Source organism: Stegodyphus dumicola, chromosome 1, assembly GCF_044657685.1.
Source record: "Stegodyphus dumicola isolate Sdum_Otavi_A_Nest chromosome 1, ASM4465768v1".
Lineage (NCBI taxonomy): Eukaryota > Metazoa > Arthropoda > Arachnida > Araneae > Eresidae > Stegodyphus > Stegodyphus dumicola.
The window spans coordinates 25,411,468-25,431,579 of record NC_140768.1 but is presented as its reverse complement, the minus strand read 5'-3'; the positions used below and the strand labels follow the sequence as shown (position 1 = coordinate 25,431,579).

Sequence of the window (20,112 nt, the reverse complement as noted above, 5' to 3'; positions counted from 1 at the left end):
AGAACAGGTAAGTTTTAATTCTTTTTCTTAATATGGTTATTTACTTTTTTGTTTATCTTTATTGTTTGGATGTAGTTTTCAGGCACATTTCATTTCTGGAACGTAATGTTTTCAGAAGTTTTGCTTGTTTCTTTTATTTCTCATTTTATTTTTTAATTGTTCTTATTGGAATGTTATAATGGATGAGCATACCTGTTGTTCGTTATTTATGATTAATGTGAGTCATTTAACTTCTTTTTAAAATTAAAAAAAGAGCCTAAAATCATTTTCATGAGTGAACAGAAGAATTTAACATTTTAGCTTATGTAATATACCTTCGCATAATAGGAAAATGCGTAGTTTTATTTTTATTGTTTTTTCCTTTAATTTCATATTACTTTACGCTTTCTCCTTTATATTTTAAACTATGGAAGTTTGTAAATATTTTAGATTATAGCTATGCGATAAAAGTGCTACTACGCAATCAGATAATTGCAGTTTCGTTGCATGTATACATATTCTCTTGTAATTTGCTTTAATATTTTTCCATATAACATGTAATTTAATTTTTTTAGTGTTTTAATGCTACTATTATTTGCAATTATCGTACAGGATCCGTGCAAGTAAAGCTTACATTAATTTTTATCCAATGGCTGGCACTAATCATCACAGACGCTGGCCACTGCTAAGTCGGTGATCACCTTATTATAGGGGCACCTAATAGATGGGCCACCTTTGCCTTATATGAACGGACGGAAAGTTGAAATAGTGCCTTCTCCGGGAGCCCTTTGGCATCGCAGTCGGCTCCGCTAACCACTATTCCATTCGCTTTGGCATTTTCCATTGATTAATTACAGGCGTTGTTTCCTTTCTGAAATTGTCGCCACCAAACATTATCGCCCTGTATAATATTTAAAGAAATTAAATAATGAAGAATCTGCATAAATGTACGTATGTTCCTCACATTGTTATGAAACAACGGTACCTAGAGCCATCAAAATTTGAATGGCGTAATCGTCCTGCGAATATGAGCATATGGAAGCCCGAATTTGAAATTTGGAATTTGTTTTATTACGATTTCATATTTGTAAAACTTTAACGAATTTTTGAGTAACAAACTCAACGATTTCAAAGCAAGTAATGACAACATTCTACGGGGTGAAAAAACATTTTTATCTCCAGCGAGCGGAACTGTGTATCGGACATTCTAAAGATAATCTCATTTTAAAATGACTTTGCGACGTTGCTATTGAACTGATTGGTTTGATTTATTTAATAATGGCAAAGCACACCAGTGCTATCTGCCTAAGGGAAGGGATGCCTTCGTGGAGTAATTTATAAGGGAAACTGGCTCGCATACACGTTATGCATGTGGAAAATCACGAAAACGCTCATGCAGCCAGCCCGTTTGCGAGATTCGAACCTCGGACCGAACTAACAGTGTTCAGCGACTTTACTGCTCGGCCGCTGGTGGGCGCTATTGAACTGAGTTTTATGGTTTAAGTGCGAAGAACATGATATTTAATAGATAAAGGTAAAACACAAAACGTTAAAAAAAACTCCGCTTTGGACGAAATTTTAAAACTGAAAACTTTCAGTTTTCAGATTTAAAATTTCGTTTGTTGTATGTTTTTTATGTGTTTACTTTTTTTTTTTATTTTGTTACTACTCCGCCATTAGTCACTACGAAGGAAGGAAGAAATGCCTCGTGGAGGACATTTTAAGGGAAATTGCCTCATATCCATGTGACACATGGAAAAAACCACAAAATCGCTCGTTGCTTTCGTCAGTCCGTTTACCGGACTCGAACCCCAGACCGAACTACCAGTATTCAGCGGCGTTTACTGCTCGGTTGCTGGTGGGCCATATTGAAATAAATTTTTTAAACTTTAATTTCCCGAAACACAGTCTATTGGTAACTTTTAAATAAATTTTTTAATAAGGTAAAATTCTGAAGAAATTCAGCATTCTTAAAAGTAGCACACTCTTGATGGTGCTTAATGATATGAAATTTGATGAATCCCCCCCAATAACAGCGGGCTGTTATTGTAATCGTAGCATCCTTGAGTCATTCAAATCTAGCAGTCTTGCCATAGCATCGTAGAGACTGCATAAAAAAATACCATTCACTAGAAATTCTTCCTATAACCCACATCTTAGATAATGTTTAAACTGAGATATAAAATTCCGAGAGACAGTAATACTTTTGAGAGCAATCCGACAGTTATATAAAAATAAATAAACAAAAGTATTCAGAAATGTATCCATCTCTTCGCTCTCCACAAACATCATTTACTGTTATTCCTGGGAATATCGAAAAGTCTTACAAAACTTCAGCCATAAGAGGGCGCCCTCTGTCTAGATAGAGAGATATACTCCAGCAGCATGGCTACTCTTCCAAGCTGTTGCTCGGATGCCTCCACATCTCGCCAGATCCTCCTCAGCGTGGCAGGATAGGGCGAAGTATGTTTGTTTCGGGAGTTTCCATGCACCCCTTAAGAGCTCCACGAGCTGCACGTTGCCCGATTTAAAGCACTTTGGATGAGGGGTAAGTTGATTGCAACTTAACTTTAAGACTTGAACTTTAAGACCTTAACTTTTTTGTTTGGGAAAAGTTCCGATGGGAATATTTTATGCCGGTTAACTTTTGAAGAAGTTTTTCAAAAGTTGTTTTCGCAATTGCACTCGTGTTTCAAAATTTTATTTAGAAATTTACAAAGTGCATCAACCATAATTGTACCGACAAAGTAGATAGGATAATAAGTTTTATTAAAATTCTGTGAAGTTGGTAAATATTTCAATGTATCCTATATTTTAATTTTTATTCAAACTTTGATATGTTTTTATGATACTTAAGTTTTGATACAGCATTTCTAAAAATTTCAAATATCTTTAATTATTGATCCATATAATAATTATCTAATACAACGTGTTCTTTTACAAATGATTTTTATTACATAAATTATATTCGACTTTCTTTAAATAAAAGATGTATTTTAAACGAAATACAACTGATATTATAATCATTAAAAACTATTTTAATATCTGTGTTGGATAAATGTTATAGCAATTTAGTATTTAAATATGGTGCTAAAATAGAATATTAAGTAAATATTCTATTATTATTATTATTATTATGTAATACGTGAAAACGAAATTTCTGATCGTAATTTCTTCAATAATAACAACAGAAATGTTTATCGTATGCTGATTTCCTTAAAAGTAATTTGTTTAAACTTTATTAAAGAACAAATGTTATATTAGCTATATATGCACTTAAAAATTTAGAACAAATGGTCTTTGCTTGCTTTCATTTATCTTCGAAATAGGTTTTTAATACAATCGTCAATTATTGAACTGAAAGCGTTTTATTACCTAATTTATGTTTAATTAATTTTTTTACACATTATTATCTTACACTTATGGCTGAAGTTTTGCAAGGCAAACGCACTAATACCCTCTCCAAAAAACTAATATTTATCATACCAGTCATGTAACTAAGGAACGTATAGCACATGATTCTAAACGCTATGCATATATCTCATATTTTCATAAAATCTAGTTTGGTGTGTTTAATGGCTTCGGATTTTTTTAAAATTAATTACCAGATATTTGCCCTTTTTACGTACCAAATGTTCAGTATTGAAGCAGCAAACGTACGCAGTAGCATTGAAGTGTTACTGCTAAATAAGTTAGCCTTATAACTTAATATATAAATTTATATTTCTCAGAGTATTTCCTCTGCTATAGTTTTATGTTAATTCTTACTTTACCAACAAATTTACTTTTGTTCTTGTTCTCGACATACAAGGCTGATACCACTGGATGCATCAAAGGATGACAAAACCTAGCACTAGTTCTAACCTAGTTCTAAAACACAAATAATGCAATCGCTTTTCATTGGTGCAAATATTAAATAAATTACTATGCTGAGAAAAACTGATGTAACAGTAACGAAATCTTTCTAGGCTGGTGCGAAATAGTGGTGCATAAACAGATTCAGTTTTTGCTGTTATGCAGAATTGCACCTTTTCCTTCATTTAAGTATATATATCACACAATATGTATACCACATAAACTATGTATCCTAATACCGCTTTGAATGTCAAAAACAATTTGAATTTGAGTTTTAATTAAGTACTTGGTAGAGTCATTAGGTTATTTTGATGCTGCAGACGTGACAATTGAGCAGTACCCTTCCCAGTACTCGAACCTGTACCTCTCGAATACGTGCAGAGTGTTCTGCTGTTGTATCACGAAAGCATGCAGAAAGGAAGGAGAAAATACCTTATATACTCCCCCTTTTAATGGGCGACTGGCGTTTAGAGGACCCATGGTGATGAAGAATCTGGTAGGTGAAAGAATCAAAATCTGGTGGTGAAGAATCATAATCCACCACATTTTAGTTCAGTTGCCACTGTAGAATCATTTAGAATGTTTTGGACGTCAGGAAACGTGAAAAATGAGCAATAACTTCGCCGGGCCTCGAACCTAGACCTCTCAAATACGCCATAAATGTGCTACAGTTACACCACGAATGTATGCAGAAAGAAGGGAGAAAATGCCTTATAAGTTACGAAACTGTAGGTGAGCATTGTGAAGCATCATAAACTACTCATCAATTTTTTTAAATAAATTTCACAAGTTTTACGATGATAAAATTTATTTTATATATGTGTAAAAATTATTATGAATAATTGTAATTTTCGACCATTAATTTATTCTCCAAATAAGAGATTTGCACAACTAGAACGTAGAAGTGATACAAATATCATGTGATCATAAGATGTGACATGCGAAAATGTTTCGGGAAACTGACAACTTTGTATCATACGTTTCTTTCTACCAAAAGAAAAGAAGTTTGTTTTAGATGTCGATGAAATTAATGAATTTGAAGTTTTGCTCTTGCCCTCGAAAGCAACAAATCAAAAATAATTTAATGCACACTGGGGTTTATTCTGTGTACTCTAACTGCTTTTAGATATTATAAGATCATATGCAAAGTTAATTCAGAAAGTTCTAAATAACATTGTGTAATATATTATATCTATTCATGAATGTAGTGTTTAATTTAATGCAGCTTATCGGTTATCTTTCAACTTTATAACTATTATTACCGTCTGAAATAATATTTAAGGCAGAAAATGTACGAAACAATGATTTTGCCATACGTAACTGCAAATATTTTCACAGCTGAAAAATAAGTATCAGCTGAGAGTAGAACCTCTTTAGACGAAATGAATGAATTGAAACAAAGTAAACATTAAAACAGCTCTTATTTAATACTGATTCACCTATTTGATATATTTAAGCCACACATTGTTATTTAGTAATTATTAAATATCCACTTTAGGAGAGTTTTCTTTTTTTCCCATTTCCATCATAAGCAGTATGTAATGCGTAATTTAAATATGCATGTATTTTAACTTAAATATCTGTGCCTGCACTTACTTTGACATTTACATGAAAAGACGTTAATTTTAGATAAAAGTGTGACGTTTTTCGCAGCAAAAAATGCGTAAAGTTGTATAAATTCATTAACGTCACGTATGAAGTCTTACAATAATGATGTATTCATTTAGAATTTTAGTACATAATAATAATTTTAAGCTTCATCTAGAAAACAAGACATCATCTAGTAAACTATATCGCTTAATTTTTCCAATGGTTTAGCCACACTAGCTAAAAAACAGAAGGAATTAACGCGTCCAGCCTTAATAAGATTTCATTTTTCTAAATTTTTCATTATTTAGTTTTCTACTAAGTATGACTCTGCAGCTAAATATGACTTTACTAAGAAAGGGACTCTGGTAAATACCTAATCAAAGTAGATACCTCCCAGCCGTTTCGAGTCTAATCTCTGAACTGAAAAAAAAAAAAGATATTTAACTTATTGGCATGTAAAGCAGTGGTAACAAACTCAAATTCCACGCGAATCGAATACACGATCTGAAAGCAGCAGACGGGTTCGAAACATTTTAGAACAAAATGAAACGTTCCCCCCTCCCCAGCCTAAAAAGACGCTAGCTCAGAATGTTGTTAGTTTCGAAACGCCATTTTGCGCTGATTCACTATAAATGCCCATTTCGCTTTTAAAATTGATGCCACCACCAAATATTGTCATACTGTGCTATATTTAAAGAAATTAGATAATGAAGAACCTGCATGAATGTATATATATTTCTCGTATTGTGAAAAAAAACGACAGTACCTAGAACGATCAAATTTTGAATAACGTAAACTTTCAGGGGACAGGGGAACCTAGAAGTCGGAATTTCGAATTTGTTTTATTATCTATTTCATATTTTGTAAAACTTTTAACGAATTCAACGATATCAAACCACATTACGCGTTTAATAACATCTTTATAGATGTTATCATCGCGGAAAATAACATCTTTATCTCCAGCTCGTGAGACTGTTTTTCAGAAAATCTAAAGATATGAGGTTTTTAAATATTTTATGATATTGCTATTGAATTGAATTTTATGTTGTTTAAGTGCGAAGAACATGATGTTTAAAAGCAAAGGTAGCATACTAAACGTTAAAACACACCCCTTTGGGTGTAATGTAAAATCTGAAAGCTTTCAGATTTCGTTTAGCAAATTAAAATATTTTTGACTAAATTTAGGCTTTATACGCTAAATATTGATCAAGACATGCATAAACACTAATAATAACGATGCAAATGTAAAAATTCCAATTTTTATTTATTTTCTCCCGAAATTTAAATACTCGCATTTGCAAGATAGTAGTAGAAATACTACACTTTGTAATTGATGGTTTGGTTTGGTTTATTAGATTACAGCAAAGCACTCGAGGGCTATCTGCCTTAAGGGAGGGATGCCTTCGTGGAGGACTTTTTAAGGGAAACTGGTTCGTATGCACGTTACACATGGGGAAAACCACGAAAACACCCATGCAGCCAGCCCGTTCGCGGGATTCGAACCTCGGACCGAACTACCATTGTTCAGCGACGTTACCGCTCGGCCGCTGGTCTTTGTAATTGAAATGTATCAATATGTAAAATTAACTTTTCAGACTCACATTTATTTTAAATAATTCTGATATGCTGAATAGCCTATAAATAACTAATTTTAGCTTGAATTAAATCACACAGATTAATAACAATTTATTATCTTTCTATTATTTCCTTAATTTTCCTTGACGCATACAGAAAAAAAAATATATATATACCTGTATATAAATAACCATAAACATTTTTATTTCTTACTACAACTTTCAACTACAACACATCATGGCGTTTTGGTTTTGATAAAGCGAAGCGTTTAATATTGGACAAAAATTACTGGAAATTAGCTTTATGACGAATTTAACTCTTCATCGGTTAGTCTGAAGATTGTTTTAGGTTTCAAATGCGGATACAAACTATTCACATATAAGTGTATTCCCAAACAAAACGACTGATTATCCATATTGCAAAAATTCGAATCTGAGTTATTTATCTTTTGACAAATGCAAAAGGATATTTATCAAATCTGTATTTTCAGACTTTTGAATAAGATTTATATGGCAGTGCAAATCAGTTTGCAGATTTTTTGAGGTAACTCAGATTAATTTTTAGTGGTTATGAAAATTATGAAAAATTGGGCTCCGAATTATTAAAAAATTAAATATTTTTCAAATTTTTATCATAATATAATTAATTTACCGGAAATGAATTCGCAGGCTTTGTTTCTCTTTGAGATCGCTGGTTGTAAAATATTTAGAAACAAATGCATGCAAAAAAATAATAATAGATAAATAATATAAAAAACACAAGTGATTAAATTCTTTTTGATAACAAAAGATCGTAAGGTGATACGTTCAGTGAAAAATAAACTTCATCGTGCTTTTCGTATCCCAGAAATTGTATACCCTATAAAATATTCAATCATTAAAAAGTTCAATTTAAATCATACAAATATAATGAATAAGTACCATAAAGAAGGCCGCAAAACACCTTCTCCATTGATCGTACTCTACCACTGAGGCTAACAAAACCAGATTCCAGTAGTATATAATTCTTTCCTGGCGATTTACTTGTCAGGAAAACGTTTAACTTACTTAATTATTATTTATGTAATTTGCAAATGTAGAAGTTCTGTTGAGAAAAATATTAACTAACATCTCATATGCAGGAAAATCGCATAATATGCGTACGGAATGCGATTCAGTTTCAAAAAAGGCAGGACCATTCTGAAAGGTATAAGGTATTTCTCCCACCTTCTTAGCACGCCTTTGTAGTATAGTGGTCACCACACTAGGCGAGTATTCCAGAGGTCCGTGGTTCGATTCCCGGCGAGGAAGTTGCTCATTTTTCATGATTTCTGCTTCCAAAAAATACATAATGTCTCTACAATTGCGCCCGAACAAAACGTGGTGAATGGTGACTGTTCACCACCAGGAATTGGCGATTAGGTCCCCTAACGAACATTAGTTTCCTTAGTCCTCTTTAGTTTCATTTTAAAAGGGGAATTATATAAGTTATTTCTCCCACCTCCTTCGTAGTGTAGTGGTGCACACACTGGGCGCGTATTCCATGGTTCGATTTCCGGGGAGCGCATTGCTCATTTTTCATTTCTCCTGCTTTCAAAAAATACCTAATGCCTCTACAAAGGAGCGAGTTATATATGGTAATGGACGACCAGTTTTCTGTTAAACCATTGGTGTTGGTGTATTATTTTATAATTTTCAACGTACGCATTAGATGGGCTACAGATATAAATATAATATAAAGTAAACGAAACTCAAACCACAGAAAATTATGTCGTTCTGTTTCTAAATTCTACTGTATTAATATATTCTACTTTATCTTCTAATAATATTTCAGATTTTCATTTGTGATCTGGAACATCGTTTACATTTTAAGATAAAAACTTAAGATAAAAATTTTAAGCTAAAAATATAACATTTAAGATAACATTTTAAGATAAAAATGTAAACGATGCATAGTATTTAAAATAATTTTTGTTGAATCTGATTTTCCTGTCTATGAGTTCTCCTTTCACATGTCCTAAAAAATAAAATAAAAATCATCGATAGCTAGAGAGTAACTTTTGAAAAGAAGGCACTGGCATTAATTTAAAAATTAAAGCTCCTGAAGATCCTAATAGGAAAGTAAATTGAAAAGAAATGTCACAATAGCCGCCATCAGTTATTGAATTATTAATCTCTTGACGTAAAAGAATCAATGAGAGAATTTTGCTGATTCGTCATATTATAACTTGATAACTCGGTTAAAATGTTGGGAGCAGAACTGAAATGAAAGAATCAATAATTCCAACGTCTAAATCAATAGGAATCGTTTTGGAGCTGAATGTTTTTTAAAACCAAGGAACGCTGATAATGCTTGGGAAAAAGTCCTTTTTAAAGCTTGTAATTTCCTCTGAGGGTTTTAGTTCCAGTCATGTCGAGAAATATACACACAGAGACCACCACACATGGCTTTAGGAGGGGCCGATGCCGGCATAGGCAAGCGCCCGCCATTTGAAAATATATATAAGAATATTTTCAAATTTCTAATGCCGGAATCGGCCACTCCTAAGGTCATGTGTGATGGTCTCTTTATTATAGAGGCACCTAATAGGTGGGCCACCTTTGCCTCCTGCGAAGGAACAGACAATTTATATCCATGCCTTCTCCGGAATTCGAACTCGGGTCCTTCAGTATCCCAGTCAAGCTCCCCTATATTTATAAATATTTAGACTTATGTTATTTATCTTTTATATTTATGTACATATTTTATATTATTTTTACTTTTATTTTATAAATCTTATTTACTTTATCTTATAAATATATCTATATAAGTTTGTTTGTAAGATATAAGATATATATTTTTAAGATAAAAATATGTAATTGAAAATTAGAATTTAGAAATAATCTTAAATTCCTCTTCTCTATTCTAAAAATCGAAAAATCGAATTAATATATATATATATATATATATATATATATATATATATATATATATATATATATATATATATATATATTTATAAGATATATATATATATATATTTATAAGATATGTGTTTGTAAGATTTTTGTAAGATATAAGATATATATTTTTAAGATAAAAATATGTAAATCAAAATTATAAATTAGAAATAGTCTTAAATTCCCCTGCTCTATTTAAAATCGAAAAATCGAACTAAACAATAAAACAATAAATGATAACTTTTATACATTCAATTTGTTGCTGGTCTCCCATGAAATTTCAATAATTTGAAGATTAGATCGGGCCCGATTATATATGTATATACAAACACACACACACATTTATAAATGTGTAAGATAAAAAATATGTAAATTAAAATTATAACTATCAATAGTCCTTAATTATCGCTCTCTCTTCTAAAAATTGAAAAATCTTAATAGCTTTTGTGCACTGCGTCATTTCTAGATCAATCCATCTTACAAGTTTTGTGTAAAGCTGGTGACGTAGCTTATTTAGAATTTGAACTCAAAATTTCGAGAACAGAAACCTTTTTAACTTAAACCAAAGAATTACTTTGATGAGCCTCTATATTGGATAATGGCTCACTTTACCTTCAACTCTCCTGCCCACATGATGCGATTTCGTTTCCTCTTGCTGTTAACTATGCGGGTACCTAAAACGTGATACTCTATATTAAATTGCAGGGGGGGTGCGTATCGCGAACATGATAGTGTGTGATTAAGAATGTGTATCGATAATTAGTCCATGTCCCGCAATAAAAATTACGTTCGATTCGGCGATCTACAAGGTCTACAAGGTCTCCCCGTCGAGTGTCATCTTTTTAACTACGCAGTAAGGTCTCCCCAAGTTATAACGCATAGAACCATCGCCAGTCCGTTGCAGTTTTCTACAAGTAAACTTATATCTATATCTATATCTATATTTATATCTATATCTGTCTATATGTATATATATCTGTTATTTTTGTTATTTTTGTATTTTTGTTTATGTCTTATATAACAATTGTCTTTTTAATCAAATGCTTAAAGCTTGTCTTAACATTAATCAACATATTACTTCCAATTTCATTTGAGTTTTAAGTACGCTTTTCATTTATAAGTATTCTAGTGATAATATCGTTTATTTTATATTTACACTTTTCACTAGACTTTATTATAACTTACCTTATTTTTTTTTTTTTTCACCGGAACCACAGTATCACAACGACTTTTAAGCGGAAGCATTAAAAATTTTCTTTATCTTCTTTTCTAATTTTTGCAGCTCGATGAGCAAAATTCTTGACCACAAAGATCTCTTTTAGTTTGTTCTCCTTTCTTAAATTATATATATATATACACTAAAATTTGAAAACGTAGTTATGATGATTTTTGTATCTGATGATAATTAGAGTGAAGCATTTTCTGAGGCCGACTTAAATATATTAATTTATATTGGCTTCATTTCAGTCAGTTAGTGCCCACCAGCGGCCGAGCGGTAAAGTCGCTGAACACTGGTAGTTCGGTCCGAGGTTCAAATCCCGCGAACGGGCTGGCTGCATGGGCGTTTTCGTGGTTTTCCCTATGTGTAACGTGTATACGAGCCAGTTTCCCTTAGAACGTCCTTTACGAAGGCATCCCTCCCCTTGGGCAGATAGCCCTAGTGTGCTTTGCCATAATTAAATACACCACCACCACACCACCATTTCAGTGAGTTGAAATACCTTTACACTAATCAGGATAAGTCCTTATTAATGATTGTAATTTGTTTAAAATTTATAAACAGCAGGCGCTAAATGAGAATTATAAGTAATGTACATATTAAATGGATATTAATTTTTACATTATGCCGAAAATTTAGCTAAATAATATCCTCTAAAATATCTGTCTCATTATCCGCAGTTTCAATACAATAAACAATCTAAACCATCAATATTACAACTGGTTTGGTTTGGTTTAATTACAGCAAAATACACAAGAAATATTTGCCTAAGGGAAGGGATGCTTTCCTGGAGGACTTTCCAAGGTAACTGGCTCGTACACACAGATATACACACTATACACGTTAAACAGAGAGAATGACGTAACGCCCATGCAGCTATCCGTTCGCTGTGGTTTCTACCCTGAAATTAACTACCAACGTTCAGCGACATTACCGCCCAGCCTCTGGTGAGCTAGTATCAGAATTAGAAGAAGAAATATTCAGAATCAAAATATCAGTATCATCACAATAACACTTTTGCTAGAGTAAGGTTGTAATGATTCTAAGTTTTATTAACGTTTATTTTATTTTAAAACTGTACTATTACTTCTTATTTTCTACTTCCGGCCAGAATTAAACGCTTTAACTTATTTATGCAAATTGTCTTGCTAACGCCAAGTACTTAAGTTGTGGCTTTTTGCCAAGCAAGAGAGAGGAAGGAGTTATTGGAAGCAAGCCGCTTGCCACTGTAGTTTTACGAGTTTTCATTCTGTTGCTGGTTGCCTTCAAAGGTCAGAGATTTAGCCCTCTTGATAATTGCAGACGTATCGTAGTTTTAGCACCTCGGCGTACTACATACGTACCTTTCTTTAAATAAAGGCCAATCTTAGTGCTAGGCACTTGTATACTAATTCAAAGTTAGTTTTAGTTAGAGTTTTAGTTAGTAGTTTTTATATTCTTACGTTCAGACCACAAGTGGTTGGTCTCTGTATTCCGAAGTTTCGGAAATTCCTGTAAAGTATAGAAAATAAAGGGTTTCGTATACCCTTCCTGCTTGTGTTGTCTACTTTACACATTCTTGAACATAGCTTGAGTAAGCTCCCTGTTCCTATTCAGGACCAGTCATGTTTCCAAAGCAAGTCAAAAGAAACAATAGTCCTGATAAGGTTTACAGTATTAATTCTGAAATCATAATATTTGTAAGGAATTAGAGATACTATTCCGTTTTCAAGCGCTGCTCGCTTCTGCTAAAGCTGTCTATGTTATAAAATCCCAGTAGAATCGTACACCCTTTCTTTGGTAGTCGGTTTCGTATTTGTTCTGACTAATTTGGCTATGTCTTGACTGATTTCGATCGAAATTAGAATTCGTAATTACTTACTTATATCACTTGGAATGTTTTAAATGTTTAATTAAAATTAAAATTCTATAATTTATTCAATATAACAATTACGTTATTCTAATTTAGGGTAACATTCTTTCTTATCTCGTTCTAGATACCTTTCTCTAGCTTCTCTTTTATTATCTTCTTTTTAGGTATTCATTAATCTCTAACCTAGAATCAGTCTGTATATATGTACGTTGTTTCCTTAGCAAATAAGTTTCTGAAATATTGGCATATTAGCACTACCTATTTAATCAGGAAAATAGACTGAATTCATGATTTGATTGATTTATTGATCTATATATATCTGTTATTTTTGTTATTTTAGTATTTTTGCTTATGTCTTATATAACAATTGTATTTTTATTCAAATGTTTAAAGCTTGTCTAAACTTTATTTAACATATTACTTCCAATTTGATTTGGAAGTAATATGTTAAATAAAGTATTTATTTATGAAAATGAATTGAATTCTGGTGATATGTAACAGTTCTGTGGAATAGTATATTCTTGAAGATAGTGTTACCCACTCTTAAGTGAAATACTCAGATGGAATTACAGAACGAAGTGAAATTCAAATTGCATGGAAGAAAGCATGTTAGCCATTTTCTTTAAGAGCTTTCTCATCGAATCAGTCTTGTTACCGTTATTAAGCGGAAGACCCATTTTTCCATTTTAGTTCTACAATATGAAATAAGTATATACAAGATTCAACATTGTTTCGGATTCAACATTGATTTGATTCAACATTGGCTAATAGAGATTTTCAAAAATATATTTTCTGAAGCTTTTTCCAAAAAATAGCTTCTTTGCGCTCATAAATTCATTTTTACAGTCGAAGCAAGTCGGAGTTACGCATTTATGGTTTTGACAAATAAATTTCACGACTGGTGACGTTTTCCTTATAAAGCATCATTGAATTTCATTTCTTTTATGACCATTTTTTATGTTGTTGACTGATACAATTACGGTTCCTTCTTTGTTCCTGAAATGTCTTAGCAGAAAAGATTGCAAGCGTCTTAGCAAATCTTAAACACTATTTTTTCACATGCTCCTGTTTTATATTCTATGGTGTTAAGGAAAGATAAAAAAGATTCAGTGTTCTTGTGAATTTATATTATATGTAGCTAAATTTCTGATTCCTTCTTATTACCATTATTAAAACAAGAATTTACTAAGATTCTCTCTTTTTGTCCATATAAAGAACCGATCATAAAGTTTGAAGGCGGAAAACAATGAGCTTTTGAAATAATCTCAAAACAGTTATAATTTCAGTTTTAAAACAGAATATAATCTGTATGTTTAAGAGTTTATTCTTTACATTTCACGCCAATAAAAATCTTATGTGGATGCCACATTACTTCCTTGTACGATCTATTTATTAAATTATACACATTGTTTGCTGCACTTCAGTTAAAATTATATCCTCGAATTATTCTAACTTAGTAAATATCGTTCCCTCAAAGCACGACGAAAATGGCATCAGAAATTGCAAATTTTGACTTTAATTTCTCTGTGTATTTAAGTCGTACGAGAATATAACTTCGGTTACAGCCGAAAACATCGCAGCAAAAACATCGCGGACGAAAACGTCGCGGGAAAAACAACGCAAGGCGAAAACGTCGTGCTACAAAACATCGTGGGAGAAAACATCGCAAAGAGAAAACATCGCAGTTCTAAAACATCGTGATACAAAACATCGTCGTCGAAAATAAAGCGGTTCAAAAACTTCGAAGTTTAAAAACATCGTCGTCGAAAATATCGTGGTAAAAAATAAAGTATCTACAAATCATCGCATGACGATAACATCGTAGACATGCTTTTTTCAGGCTTTAATAACTATAAATGGATATTCCCACAATGATTTGTGAACGCAAGTTGGAAAAAAGGATAACTTTCACTTTCATAGTTTTTATTAATTAATAAATTTTTGCTGAGAAAATAAGAAGGAGATTTAAGCATAGAAAATTAATGCAACTTATAGTACTTAATATAATTTCAAACCGACATAGTTAACTAACAAAGGCCAGTAATAAATCATATTTTATAAAGTTTTTACTGGTAATTTTTCACGAAAAGTATAATGAGTTGCACTTAATTTTCTATGCTTAAGTTTCCTTCTTACTTTTTCAGCAAAAATTTATTAGTTAATAAAAAAATGTGAAAGTAAAAATTATCCTTCTTTACATCTTGCGCTCACAAATCATTATGGGAATATTCCTTTACAATTATTAAAACCTGAAAAAAAGCATGTCTACGATGTTATTGTCATGCGATGATTTGTAGATACTTTATTTTTTACCACGATATTTTCGACGACGATGTTTCTAAACTGCGAAGTTTTTGAACCGCTTTATTTTCGACGACGATGTTTTGTACCACGATGTTTTAGAACTGCGATGTTTTCTCTTTGCGATGTTTTCTCCCACGATGTTTTGTAGCCGGGCGTTTTCGCCTTGCGTTGTTTTCTCCGCGACGTTTTCGCCCGCGATGTTTTTGCTGCGATGTTATCGGCGGACACCATAACTTCATATAATTTTATAATTTTATTCTTCATAACAAATATCCAAAATATAAGTACAGGAATCGAAAGACCAAGTTAGATTTTATTATTTGTCGATTTTTTTTGCTCTGCCAAAACATAAATACTATCGTCATTTAAAGTACTTCTGCAACTAGAAGTACATGATTACCACCAAAACTTGCGAAACTAATGCATCGGTAAGGTATCTTAAACCAGGTAATCGGGTGATACATATATATATATATATATTCTGCTGATTACAATTAAAATGAGAGGTGAACAAGTAGATGTTATAGCAGTCCCAGCACCAAACGTCAACGTTCTGCACCTAATCGTTTCTGAGTCATGTGAGATACATGCATACGTACAGTCTGTACAAATGTTCAGACGTCAGGGAAAAGTCCCTTTTGAGTCGACCTTAAGTCCATTTAACAATCCGTTTTGGAAAAATAGTCCTTCATTTTGCTCACAAGTACAAACGTCACAAAAAAGGACCACCCCGATGGATTCGAGAATAGTAAAAATAGGTAATTCTGTTGAAATATGATACATATATGTACACATTGGTACAGTCTGCACGTAGGTACAAACGTCATGAATAAATCCCTTTCGAATCCACTTTAAACCCATTTCATAACTCGTTTTGGATTTTATTCTGCCTATACGTCCGGTCGTCAGTGAAAAAAAAATCGCCCGAATGGATTTGGGAATGATCAAAATGGATATTTCTCTTGAAATACAACACGGGAAATTTTACACGATTACAGTATTTCCTTTAATTTGTACAAGGAAGTAAAACTGCATGACAAAATTATTTTATGAGAATGTATGTCTATTTAAGTTGTATACATGCTTTAGAATATGTTATGTTTTGAAAATTTGCAACCAAATGCTTAAAAATGTGTACTGGCAATACCTACGTTATAAATCGGCCTACCTGTAAACTTTAAAAAATCTGTTAGGGCAGTTAATAATTAAATTGGCTTTACTCCGATCTTATGTAAATAGCTTATTCCGGTAGACACATTTTTTTCAAACGTGGTATATATGTTATTAGAAAGCCCGGTGGTCATACGAAATGACGGCTGTTCTAGATATTATAAATTGTAATTAAAATGATTTGTGCAAGGTGTCTGCTAATTCAGACTGAATTACCCGCGGTAGGCGGCGAGGACGCCCCTTTGCTTACTGCCCCACTGGGTTTCCCTCTTCTACTTGCTTAATTGCTTAAAGTAGAGTGCAGTGAAGGAAACCACTGGCGGTACATTTCTTAAGAGCCATCGCTAGCTCAATAAATAAAGGTGAATTAAATAATAAATGTTAATTCACGTGTCCAAAGATCTCTTTGTGCACAATATTTCTTGTGTAGATCTTTCCATCATTTTTAAGCTCGCCTTGCAGAGGACCATCGATTATTTTTAATTTTACGTCCGTTCTTTCACGAACTCTTGAACAGGCAACATAAAGTTGACCGTGTCCAAATGCAGGCTCAGGTAAAAAAATACCAACACGCTTAAGCTTTTGGCCCTGAGATTTATTGATGGTCATAGCAAAGGCAAGTTTTACAGGAAATTGTCTACGTCTCAATTGAAACGGCAACTCTGTGCCGTGGCAACGCCACGCCATTGGCTAATACAATTACGCAAGCAACCAATAAACTATCGGCGACAAACAGACACTTAAGCCGCATATATATATATATATATATATATATATATATATATATATATATATATATAGATAGATAGATAGATAGATATAGGATGAAGTAACATTATCTCCTCCGAAACATTATCTCGCTCCCGGGCTTAGCGAAGCACACTGTTAAATTCCGCAGCTCCGTGGCACGCCATTTTGACCATTTGCGTCTTCGTGGGACTTTAATTAGCCGAGATATTAATTAAATACTAATTTTCCCCTACGTTTTCCCTACATTTTCCACTTTTTTCTTGGGTTTTCCCTATTAGAGGGATTTGGCTACGTGCCAAATTCTTTTTTCTCGAATATCTACGGAACAGCGCCGAGTTGAAATTCGAGACGCGTATCCTCGAATTCCAAAAAATTCTCCGAATCCATCGACACCATTCTCATCTTCGTACGACTTTAATCGGCCGAGATATTAATTAAAAACTGCGAAAACGTTAATTTTCGCGCTCATTTTTCCGATAGGCAACAATAAGCTATCGGCGACACACACTTTAGCCGCTTAGATATATATAGATATGAACCACGGAAAAAAGTCAGGTTTAATAAAAATTTATAGTTTCAAAAACAAGAATCACGAATCTTAGACATAAAACTATATTTAATCACAGTATGTATTCAATGTGCATTCAACTCACAAAGTTCATTATAGCATATTCAACACTAACGCAAAGTGTTTCCTGAGGAATATCATCAATTTGCCAACTTTTTCTTGCTTTAAATTCGGGCATTGTCCGTATATTTCCTATATAAACGCGATCTTTCAGGAATGTCGGTAACCAGAAGTCATAGCGATTAAAGTCTAGAGTATGAGAAGACCGGGGTTTTGAAAAACTTCTCAAAATTAGCAGATCATTTCCAACGTGAGCACAAAGCACTTCTTTTAATTACCATTAGGTGATATTCCATCATTTTTTATGAGTACAGTAACATATAAACGTCCTCATTCTGGAATAACCATCTAGTTCAGAAGTTTATAGCAAAGGGCACACTCTATAGTACATTTTTAAGGCCCTCAGGAATACTCTCTTCAGTTATAAAAGGATGCAAGCATAAATTAAGCAACAAACTCACACCATACAGTCACATAATTAGGATGCAGAATTTGTTCGTCCACAATAGTAGGACTTGCAAAGCCCCATATGCGACAGTTCTGAGGACTCTCTGTTTCGCGAAGGCCAAAATTCACCTCGTCTGACTACGAGATGCTCCAAGGTCATGCCACTTGTTCCATACTTTCACCTGAAATCTGTTTATATCCTGTCTCTAACAACACATCCTATCACAATCATTTTTAAACCATTGTTTGACAAAGGAGTTTTTCAGAAGGATTTCAAACTACCATGTGTGTTTTTAATACAGCTAAACTACGTATTACTGCAGTTCTGGTGAAACAAATTGAAGAGTAGAAATTGACTGATTTCATTGATGAAATCTGATCTATTATTTTTATTTCAAGTTTCCTTTCCATTTATTCCATATATATATATACACGCCAAGCGACCACGAAGTATATGAGCCAGAACGGACTCTAGCTAGAATTGAGTAAGATTCCTTTAATTCGTAGGTTAACTGTGACATTTTAAAGAAAGAGATTGACAAAATGCTCTAAAAGGAAAATGTTCTAAAAGGAAATTTAGATGAGTAAATCTGAAGTTCTCAGAAGATAAATTGTGGCAATAACTGTAATTTATCTACAGTAGAATGAATTTTGAAAGAAAGGAAAACTTAGATCTCGCTAGAGATATATAGTGTTATGACTTTCTATGATTTTAAAATGCCGATGAATTAAGAACATTCTTTCAACGTTTACAGTTAACATACAAAAAGATATATAGTGGGCTCATTTTTACAGTAGCCACCTAAATATAATGGCCCCATTTTGTGCCACTGTATTTATGTGGTTTCCAGAATTTCGTAGAGTTCGAAATTCTCTTCTGGATGAAACTATATACGAAGACCATTGACAACTGCAGTCCGGAAAATGTGTTGATCATGCGAAATATATTTTTAAATCACAATCATTGTGCCTATCAAGTGATACAGAGGGAACTTAACACTGAATCTTCAGCTATACATAAAATGATTCACGAAGAACTGTATGTTAAAAAATTAGTTTTTTGTTTGGTCCCCCATAAATTGGCGAAACACTAAAATTCAAAGAGTATCAGAATGAGTTAAGAAATCCTAAAATTACTTGATGATGAATGACTTTGGACACCTTATGTTTTCTAAAATCATGATTATTGATGAAACTTACATATCGTTTTTGGACGTTGCAGCACGTCAAGAAAGGAAAATAGCAGTCTTAAGATGGCGCCTAATATATTTTTTTTTATTTCCAATAGCTAGACAAAAAGTTACAAAGAACTAGAATCTTATAAACAGAGGTTACAGATAATAGAACTAAGAACAAAAAGACCGAAGTTATTATTTAAACAACGATCTTACCTCCCAGTATCTCGGATATTCGATAAGACCACGAAGAGTCCCACATCGGAGCAGGTAGTTTCTGTCAATTTACTCTCCAGAATCACAAAGTGGGCAAATAGAATCGCTTGAAATGCATATGCGTTAAAGGTGGATGACAAGAAAATCTGTAGACAGACTGAAAGTCGTAACTGCATGGCACCTTGCACATTCGGGAATAAGAGAAGGACGCTTTAATCCTCCTATAATATATGGCTAATAAACGGTAAAAAGATAACGTACAAAGAAAATCGTAATATATGTCGTTCCTTCAAAAATGTTAGACATGCTAGTAGAAATATTGGATAAAATAGAGATGTGCATGATTTTCATTTACTTAAGTGAAAATTAAAATGTACATTTTATGTTTATCAAAACAAATTTACTTTTTGCTCTATCTTTCTGTGCTCCCTAAT

At 32.8% G+C, this 20,112-nt stretch overlaps 1 protein-coding gene across 1 annotated transcript in view; it reads left to right on the top strand.

The window, feature by feature from the left end:
- The first annotated feature begins 2,395 nt into the window (after positions 1 to 2,395).
- Positions 2,396 to 20,112, top strand: part of LOC118188031 (dopamine D2-like receptor) — a 394,626-nt gene continuing 376,909 nt past the window's right edge. Inside the window, exon 1 of the mRNA XM_085813812.1 lies at positions 2,396 to 2,527. The gene's annotated coding sequence lies outside the window, so the exon portion shown is untranslated. The remainder of the gene's footprint in view (positions 2,528 to 20,112) is intronic.